The 11,096-nt window shown below is 30.7% G+C and overlaps 1 long non-coding RNA gene across 1 annotated transcript; it reads right to left on the reverse strand.

Moving 5' to 3' along the window:
• Positions 1 to 4,778: 4,778 nt before the first annotated feature.
• Positions 4,779 to 5,767, reverse strand: LOC146939672 (uncharacterized). The gene is made up of 2 exons (XR_015031747.1): positions 5,597 to 5,767; positions 4,779 to 5,312 (listed from the first exon to the last, which is right to left on the reverse strand). It is a non-coding gene; the product is annotated as an uncharacterized LOC146939672 (long non-coding RNA).
• Positions 5,768 to 11,096: the final 5,329 nt, after the last annotated feature.

Here is an 11,096-nt window from a genome sequence, read left to right on the forward strand (position 1 = left end):
TTAACAACACCTAAAGTTTTCTTTGAATCGTTATGATCAAGTTCAAGTGGCTAATGAGCTTCACTAAGGATGAATTGTTCGAAAGAATATGAGTTTGATTCCTTAAAGGAATAATTCTTGGTCAGACTTTACTTACCATTCGACCAAACTCTAGATTATTAAGGGGCCTTTCAATTAGAAACTAAAGGGTTAGCACCAATTTTTTTTTTATTGATCTTTCTTTAATTACAAGAAAATGGTGTTCTTCAATGAACTTCCTTCATGTTTGTCTAACAAGTTTGTTGTCCTTCTTATCAACAAGTGTTAGATTAGTCCATTTTGTTTATAAACAAGGTAATGGACATGTTTAAAATGATTTTAGTGCCAATCTGTGAATTACTTTAGCTTGCATCATGTACCTTTTTTTCCCTTTCTTTTTCACTTAAAAGCTCCGGCACTAATGATTTTTCGAGCCAAATTTTGATTTGAATAATATACAATTTTGATTTTCTATTAACACGAGTGAGTTATATTTGAACAGCTAAAATGTGACAATTTTTGAAATAACCATATAAAGATACATAAAAAGTGTTAATTTAACTATAAGAGAAAGAAAAAAATTATTATTAAATTGACAATATATAAATATGGTGTTATAAGATTTTGGATTGTCAAGTAATTTTTCTATTTTATTAATGTTTTCCTCACACGGGAATATGGGATGATGATGAGAAAAAGACCCCAACTCGAGGTGTATTTCATACAGCTTCTAACATACAATATAAATTTTAATTTTGTGTCAAATAAAGAAGCTCTTAATCAAAAGAAGCTCTCTCAAAAAAAGATCCTAAATGAGAAATACACTCTTTAACAATCTTTAAATAGTAAGTTTTTATAAAATTTGATGCATTCAATACATTGAAAATTGAACTATTTAACTTTTTCTACAATCATTTTCTTAATCAGGAATCCTTAAAAGTGCCATTAAGGAACTCGTTAGCAAGATCCTAAGCAAATTGATGAACAAAAAGAATATTTATAAAAATATAAAATATTCTTCAACTAATGATAATTGTAGGTGAACCAATAATAGATTGGTATAAGTAATAAGAGATGTGTGCCTCTTAAACATGTGGCCAGAGTTCAATTCAAATCTTATGTTTGTGGAAAAAATCTGGTTGAGAGGGAGAATCCACTAATACCATGGTAACCAAAAAAAGAAATGATAATTGTAGGTGCTCTAAAACACCCATGTATGTATGTATGTGTAAACACCTTTAATTCATTTTTAAAACAACAATGATATATTGACATGAGTATTGATATTTGTACAGTTATTTCGTGATAACTCTTAGAATAATTTTCTTTTTCTCTCTTCTTACTAGTAAAAAACAATAGAGATAAGAAAAGAAAGTAAGAACACAATGATTCTTACTGTTAAAAAACATTCAAGAAAAAAAAAGTAAAAACACAATGAGAGTATGAGAGAGTTGTCCAAAAATTATATCAAAATAGTTGTACAAATATTTGTACAATCTGTTTGTCCATCCAAGCCATTATCACCCTCAAAGATTTTCTTCTTCCAGCTGAAATCACACTAAGATTAAAGAGGCAAATTTTCTCCACATATAAGTTTTTATTGATGTGATTTTTAACGAATTCACAACAGTTTTGACTTTTGGTTGACATTTCTTCAGACATCTTGTCATTCCGATCAGGTCGTATAAATCATACGACCATATCAGAATTAGCTTCTCTTTGTGCTTCAGATGCTCTTATAAATGTTCAAACCTTGTTAAATTTTAATCTATAACCCTGCACACTTGAACCTATATTAACATATACAATTGTTCTTTAATACTTTATTATCATCAAAACTCTAAAGGAATTAGACAAACTATTTTTGTTCCAACATATTTTTCATAAGAGATTAATCTTCATCTCTTTTATCATGTGATTTGTAACATTTAAATTCATGCTTATTTCATTTTTATAATTCTTTACCTTTTCCTTCAATATTTTAATTTCCTTCAAATAGGCCCTAAGGGCCTGTTTGAAATAGTTTTTGTTTTCAGTTTTTGAAATATACAAGTCCTCTTCTCACAATAGTTATTTTTTATATGTTTTAGTTTTTTAGTCCCCAAAACTAAAAAATTCAAAACAGTTTCCAAAACTGTAATTTTAAAAATAGTTTAACAAACAAGTTTTTAATTTTCAAGTTTTTAAGAACTAAAAAAGAGTTTTTGGGCAGTGTTTCAAACAGGCTCTTAATCTTTTGATCATTGATTAAAATTTCATTTTCTTTCTGATGCTTAGTCGTTTGAACTAATGAACGTGTTTGGTGAAAATTTTCCTTAGATTTTAGATAAAAATGAGTGAATATTAAATTGAAGTGATAAAGACGGATAAACATTATCCAGAAGTCCTAGCTCAACTGGCAAAATGCCGAAATTGTTAGGCCGGATGTCATGACCGGGGTTCGAACCCCGGTACCTCCACTTGTGTGAGTTTATAATGGCTTTGCCATTTCGTCTATCTACCAAAAAAAAAAAAAGACGGATAAACATTGATTAAAGAGATGAAGACAAAAAATTTCCCCAATTTTGTTTAGGTTCCAGCCAAACATTTGACAATACTTTGATTTTAGCCCTGAAAATCCACATAGCAATGGACACGGCAAAATTCTGTCAAAGTCAACAATTTTTGAGTGATTGGGCAACCTGAGGGCAAAAATGAATGGAATGTGCAATGTTGGGGATAAACTCTAAAAAAATTTAGGGGCCAAAATCAAAATTTGCTCAAATGTTAAGAACTAAAATTATACATAATCCATCCACAATTTTCAACTTTATACACTCTTGCAAATTCACTTCAAGGCGTAATAATTTGAGTTACTTCCAAGTCAATCAAGGGGGCCAAATTTTTTGACTGCATCAAGAAAATTTATTTGTAATATTTATCATATTTAACATAATAAATAAGATCTTGCGATGCTTGAGTTACAACTAGAATCTTCATAAAAATAACGTGTTCAAAATTGACCTAATAACCAAATTTCTCTATTTCTAAAAACCATGACCAACTTTCTTAAAAACTAATTGGGCCTATCGAGGCCCAAAAACAAAAAACCGGGTACCAATTTAAGATTAGGTTTTGTTAACCAGGTTCATATTCTTCCCATCTTCTCCTACCTTAAGGCTTAGCGGCCGCTATTTGATACTTGTTTTCATTGTCATTAGACTCATTTGAAACCTCGATGACAACTTTATAGGTATTCAATCACAATGCTTTTCATGGTAGAAGATTCTCAAAATCCAGTTTCGTCCATAGAAGAAGATTCTTTGAAGTCAATAAACACGGCCATGTCATGTCAGGTACACATTGTTTAGCAATGTTTTAACATTATGATAGATAATATATTTCTATCCATGATTTTGATTTACTAGAGTAGAGTACTAACAATTTTGAAATTTATTACGATCTTCATATCATCACGGTTGTGCTTGTTATCCCGATCTGGTCATATGATATGTACTTTGTATCCTCTTATTTCAAGTATTGGAAGAAAAAAAAATAAGATGATGAAATTTATGAGTATGTTTATGTCATTTGATGGTTACGATAAAATAAAGAGATTTAGTGTTTTGACTTTTTAAAAAAATACACAAGTCTCTCCCTAGCTTGATTAGGATTTTGAAGGACAATTTTTGCTTAAAAAAGTCTCAAAGATTTTAAAAGATTTTGTAGGATTTTAATGATTTTTATGATTTTCAAAGACAATCAGGATTTTCAATTTGGATTTCAATGGATTTACATCATAAGATTTTAAAGGATTTTATGGATTTATAAGATTTCAAAAGATTTTATGAATTTTAAGGACTCATTGAAAAGAAATGATTACAACACACTCTCTATCATAATATTCTGAATACATACTCTTAATTTTTATTTTATTTTTATGAGAGATAGAGAGAGGGAAGAGAGGAGGGAGAGAAGGGAGAAAAGAGAGGAGATAGAGGGAGAAGAGAGGGATATATATATATATATATATATATATATATATATATATAGGGAGTGGAGAGAGAGAGAGAAGGGAGAGTGAGAGGGGAGAAAAGAGAGGAGAGAGAGAGAGAGAAGGGAGAAGAGAGAGAGAGAGGAGGGAGAAAAGAGAGGAGAGAGGGAAGGAAGAAGAGAGAAGGAAGAAGGGATAAGAAAGAGATAATAAATTTTTTTAAAGAAAAACAATCCCAAGAAATCTTATGTCTTCATGGAAGACTTTTTTTTGTTAAAATTTCACTAGACAATTTCACAAAATCCATCAAAATCTAATTTATTAAACAATCCTTTGAAATTTAAATGATTTTGAATACCATGAGATATTTTTTAAGTGATGAAAAGTCTTGATTGAATACCTCAAGACTTTTTTAAAATGACAAAGAATCTTGATTGAATACCACAAGACTTTTTTTAAATTGCAAAGAATCTTGATTGAATACCACAAGACTTTTTCATAATTAAAAAGTCTTTTAAAATCCCTTACAATCCTAATCCAATACATACCGTGAATTTATTGTTTTATCATGAATATGAATAATTTATTCCACAAGCACGTGCGCCTGTGCGAGCCCACCCACTCTCACTATAGTTAAATACGAATTTACTGTTTTGATTTGAATATTGTGATTTCACCTGCAAGAAATGCATCATATTTATTATATTAGTTATGTAAAGCTAACATACTTGCAATTATGTAAAGCTAACATACTTGCAATCCATAGTTAAAGATGTATAACTTGTGATTTCACCTGCAGATACGAACATAATTTCAATATTCAACTGCTACAATTAACTACATTACATATGATTAATATTTTTTTTACACTTTCTTTTTAGTCTCAATTTTACCCCTTCTCTCTTTAGGTTCTCCATTCTAAACCGCTTGTCGTCTTGTTCCTATGATGGCACTATGGGGAGAGCACAAAAAAGAGGAGAGCACAATGGGGCCAAATTGGATTGAACTTCCTAGAGACATCACAACAAACATTCTTCAAAGACTTGGTACTATTGAGATTGTGACAAGTGCTTGTCAAGTGTGTCCTCTATGGTGGAACATTTGCAAGGATCCTATCGTATGGCGCACCATTTACATGTGAGTCAACAACCGTTATATCCCTACAATAATATGGATTTGGAAAAGATTTGTCGTTATGTTGTTGAACGAAGTTGCGGTCACTTGGAAGACATTGAGATCGTGTCTTTTGGCACTGATGATCTCCTTCAAACCATAGCGAGCTGGTAATATTCTTTTCCTTTTGCCGGCTTGAATTTCAAGTCTTGCGAAGTTGAGGTTGAACAATAATCATTAACAATATCATGATTCACATTCATTTAAGCTAAAACTTCAAAAACAACTCATTCTATAACTTCATTCATGAACTTAAGCACATTCACAAATTAATTTCACAAAGTTCAACATACCCATAATTAACATGATTATTTAGCACGAAAATCAATTAATCATAACATCAATTTCATGAAAATCACTTAATCAAACATAACCCATAACTACTCTATCACTTATAATCACTTAATGGTAAATATAAACTTTTCCTCTTACCTTAACCTTCAAAAGCAACTTTAATCTTTACTCTAATCTCCCTCTTAAGCTTTCCCCCAAGTTAGATCTTACTTTCTCTTGAATTCTCCTCTTCTACACCTCTTTCTCTTTATCTCTCTCTCTCTCTCTCTCTCTCTCTCTCTCTCTGCCTATTTTCTCAAAATGAACAAATGAGCTCTTAACCTAATTTTACAAAGACTATATGTCTTATATACTATTGAGCTTAGTCACACTCACTAATCGGCTTAGTAACTTTCTATCACTCACAAATGTTACTACACAATTACTTCATTAAAACGCTCATTATTACTCATAAACCACTATTCTATTAATGAAGTAATTGTGTAGTAACATTTGTGAGTGATTGAAAGTTACTAAGCCGATTAGTGAGTGTGACTAAGCCCAATAGTATATAAGAGATATAGTCTTTGTAAAATTAGGTTAAGAGTTCATTTGTTCATTTTGAGAAAAGAGGCTAAGAGAGAGAGAGAGAGAGAGAGAGAGAGAGAGAGAGAGAGAGAGAGAGAGAGAGAGGTAGAAGAGGAGAATTCAAGAGAAAGGGAGATCTAGCTTGGGGGAAAGCTTAAGAGGGAGATTAGAGTAAAGATTAAAGTTGCTTTTGAAGGTTAAGGTAAGAGGAAAAGTTTATATTTACCATTAAATGATTATAAATGATATAGTAGTTATGGGTTATGTTTGATTAAGTGATTTTCATGAAATTGATGTTATGATTAATTGATTTTCGTGATAAATAATCATGTTAATTATGTGTATGTTGAACTTTGTGAAATTAAGTTGTGAATGTGCTTAAGTTCATGTATAAGTTATAGAATAAGTTGTTTTTTAAGTTTTAATTTAATGAGTGTGAATCATCCTAGTCTCCTTCATTTATTTAGGATGTTTTGTTGAATAATGGTTGCTATAATAATGAATTATTTCTTACAACGTCTTGTTACTTATTTAATTTTTGGCCTATTGTATCTCATGCATTGCAGTCAATATGATTTCTTTTGTCATTGGTAATGTGTTTCTTTTTCGTTTTTTATAACTACAACTTATATATCATGTATGCATATGAGAACTCACTCTTTCTTTTGGGGCACCGCTTTTGCAATATTGGATGCATCCTTTTGTGGTTCTTTTAATCAATCATTTATGCATATGAGTTTTCAAGTTTATTTATTCTTTTAATCAATCATTTTTCACTTTCATGTTTTTTTAATTCAAATCTTACAGTGGGGGTTACAATTAACTCACGCCCATTTCTCAATCTAAAAGTGAATAAGTGAACTTGCTCACTCACTTTAACTGAAATAGGTGAATCCAAACCCTTCCCTTTGTTTGTTATTAATTTTGATTTTCAATTTTGAGTTTTGAATGATTGTTGTTGAAGACTAGGATTATATAACTTTTGTTTTTGTTGAAGATTGGTAGTATGAGACTTGTTTTAAATTAGATTTTTGAATGGGTTATGCAACTCCCTTGTTTATAATGATTTTTCATTGGATTTTTGTTTAAAAAAAATGAAGAAAGTGTATTTAAAAACCAATTGAAAATAGAAGAAACCATCTGATACATCTAATAAATTCTCAATTGAATATTCCCTCAACAAAATTATCAATTGGATAGGAAGATGTTCCAGTGAGTCAAAAAAGCTTGGAGGAAATATTTATTATAATTTGCACATATTGATTGCGATGTTTTCCTCCAAACTACGTAAATTAAAACATATTTTAATAGAGGACAATAACATTGACCGATACACATTTAACAAAAAAACTAATCAACTGATAAATTTTTCAAAAATTTCATACACCGGAAATGATGAAAGTACCTTTTTATAAATATTTATGCTCAATTTATTAAATAAAGTTTATAGTTTATTTCTTCTTCTTTCACCACAACTGGAGCATCTTTGTGTTTGTCTAATAGTAAAAGTCAAAAGCATAACTTTAATCTCTTTACACATTCAGTTGATAAAACCACATAAACTATGGATCGAGAATCACACACTCAGATCTGGCCAAAAATGAATAATCAAGATTTATAGATGGCATTTGTTCCAAAAATTGAGTTGGAACAATTTCTATCTGTAAATCTTGATTTTTCATTTCTGGTGTGACACTCGATCCATAGTTTTTGTGGTCTTATCAACTGAATGTGTGTAAAGAGATTAAAGTTAGTCTTTTGACATTGTCTTTTGTTACTATTAGACAAACAGAAAGATGCTTCAATTGCGGTGAGAGAAAAGGAAATAAACTATAAACTTTATTTAAGATAATGAGGACAAATATATTTATAAAAAGGTACTTTCATCATTTCAAATGTTTAAAATTTTTAAAAGGTGTATCAATCGATTAGTTTTTTTGTTAAAAGTGTATTGGTCAATGTTATTGTCCTCTATTAAAATATGTTTTAATTGGCATAGTTGGGAGGAAAACATCGCAATCATTATGTGCTAATTAGAACAAATATTTCCTCCAAGCTTTTTGACTCAATGAAACATCTTCCTATTCATTTAGATGAATGTATCCATTCGGAAGGTTAATTGTTCAACCTTATATACTCTCCTGTTTAGTTTTCTTAGTTATTTCTCACTTTCTCTAAGCTTAATCTTGATTTGGTCTATAGGTTCATACGAACTTCAAAACAAAAGGTAACAAATCAGGGTTATGTGGAAAGTCCGATTTGGAAATAATATTTACTAGAGGGGGTGTCTACATTCGCTTCCTATTATCATCCCCCATTATATTCCATTGAGGAGAACAAGAGTTCCGTAGAACGATGATGGAGGAGAAGATTTTCTAGTGAATCCTCCATTGTCAATCTTTAACTATCCAGGTCGTCCGTTTGGAAAACGTACCAATTCTACTTTGAGCGTTAGGGAAATGAAAGCTAGACACATTTATATTCTTTTAAATTGTCCTGAGGTAGTGCCTTACCTGAAGTAGGTATTCCAGAGTTGAAATTTGGACACATGTATTAAAATCAAGAGTGCCTTACCTCAAGTTTACTTTACATCCTTTCCTAAAGGGCGACAAGGTTGGCTAGGTGTCATAAAAATCAAGGCACACACTTAGATTCAAACTTTGGGAATTTTTTTACAGCAAACAACAGATGCATATCAAGATGATGATGTATATACACTACCTATAGTTGTTTCAAATGATGATTTTCAGCAATGCCTTGTTGATATTAATGGTGTAGCTGAAGAAGTGCCAAACTCTTTGCTGAACCAATTACATTTAGAAGAGGAAGAGGATGAGGAAGAAGATGAATATGAGGAGGAGGAGGAGGAAGATGAAGAATATGAAACGGAGGAAGATGAAGATGAAGATATTTATGAAGACATAGATTCAAACTAAGTCATTGAGCCAAACTAATTTGAAAGTGGCACATATGTTTTTTTTTTTGTTATTATTTTGATGTGTTTTTTTTTTAGGAAGATTTTGATGTGTTATTCTTATGCATATTCAACGAAAATATTATTATTTGTTCGTCTATTTAATTTTATGCCATTAAATGTTGATTTGTGCATCAAAGTACCCATCTCTGGTTTCTATAGTAAAATAGTAAAATATATGTGAAAGAAAACTATTTTTGTTGTCAATGTCTATGACAAAAGTAGTGCAGAAAAATATTTTTGTTGTCAATGTCTATGACAAAAGTAATGCATTTAAATTTGTTATAATGTACGCTACTGATGTTCTTGCTACTGGCCTTTACATTTAAGCGGTCCAGATTTTGGTTTGTGTTAATCAAATATATGTTTTTTATATGTATATATAGATGGTAGGCAATGATACTACGACAAATGGAGGAAGAGGTACTGGTAGAGGTAGGAAAGGTAGGGGTACAACTAATGTAATACAATATGTTATTGGAAAACCTTCGAATCCTTCCATACCTCATACAACAACAAATACCACACTTTCAACTGGGAGAGGTATGGCTTCCACTACTTTATCACAATCTATTGTTGGTCAAGTAACAAATCCTTCCACATCTCATACAACCTGGAATACACAACTACCTCACTCTACTCCTAGCCCACCTATTTCTCAAACACCTAGCTCGCCACTCATCCCATCAACTAAATGCATCTGATGTTGATCCACATGTATCATCAAATGATATGGGTTCATCTCCAAACATTGGGAGTGAGGACCCTCATGATGGGCGTATTTGGATTAGTCCAGGATCAGAGAGCACGTAAGCTTTTATTATTATTATTATTATTATTTTTCCTTTAATTTTAAAATATATTATACTCGTATCTTACAATTTCTTCAATATTATTTTTATAGGTTTGACCCTGCTATTGCGCCTACACATGCGATAATAAAAATTATCAAGCAAAAGTTTACAGGATGTTGGACAAATTATGGAGAACTAAAGGTCGGAGAAAAATAATAAAAGACCCGTAGTGTGATTTCAATGTTGTTTAGAGAGTTTAATGTATGAAAGTATTCATGAATATTTGAGTATCTTAATAGTTAAACTTTTTTTTTTCAGTAGATTATTCTCAATATATTGCTTTATGGTAAAAAAAGGGGAAGATCCTGGTAGTTGCATTCCTGTTGAAATGCATAAGAAATTGGATGAAAATTGGAATAAGAATGAATGAAAGGAAGGCTCAAATTAACAACGAAAGCATAAAATCTTCTGATAGTCCACTCCACACTTGAGGGCCGATTCCAACAACTGAGATTTTTAAGAGATTAGTAAGTAATTGAATTTTTTTTGTTAGGTTAAACACGATAATTTTAGTTTAATTGTTTTTGTTAGGTTAAGCATTTTAATTTCAATTAACGTTGATTTATCCGTTTTTTTAGAAAACATCATCAGATACGACTCCAACATGTTCAGACTATTTCAAAAGACACAAATTGAAAGATGATCCAAGCAAATGGGTATTCTCAAAATCAAAGGATGTTGCTGAAGTTATAACTTGATAAACTTATTGAACTTGGTGAATTTTTAGTCTATTTTTAAAGTAGTTGAACTATGATATAAAGACGATGTTAGTTGTTATGATATAGAATCAAGTTTGATATAGGATTTATGAAAATACAAATATAGTTTTGTACTATTGTGTTGAAATGTATGACAACCCATGACAAAGTTGCATAAAAGCATGTTGGGTAAGCTCTACATATGCACAATATTGCAGTTTTGCCTTAATGCGAGCTTCTGCAACCTGCCTCACATAACCTTTGATCATAAATAATAATAAGTGGAATTTGATTGAATTGATCCTAATAATAAGTGGAATTTGGCTGAATTGATCTTAATAATAATAAGTGAAATTTGGTTGAATTGATCCTAAATTGTAAAAGCTTGTGTTTTATGGCTAAGGTGGATCTATTACGAGTTTTTTCTGACCTCAAATGCCACCAAATCCGAATTAAAGGAAAAAAAATTATTCAATTTATTATACCAGTATATGATTGTGACTGGCACAACAATGATGTCATAAATTTTATAAGAGTGAAAGAAT

Source organism: Medicago sativa, chromosome 3 (assembly GCF_051527215.1).
Source record: "Medicago sativa cultivar Bolivia chromosome 3, Bolivia_mono, whole genome shotgun sequence".
NCBI classification, from domain to species: domain Eukaryota; kingdom Viridiplantae; phylum Streptophyta; class Magnoliopsida; order Fabales; family Fabaceae; genus Medicago; species Medicago sativa.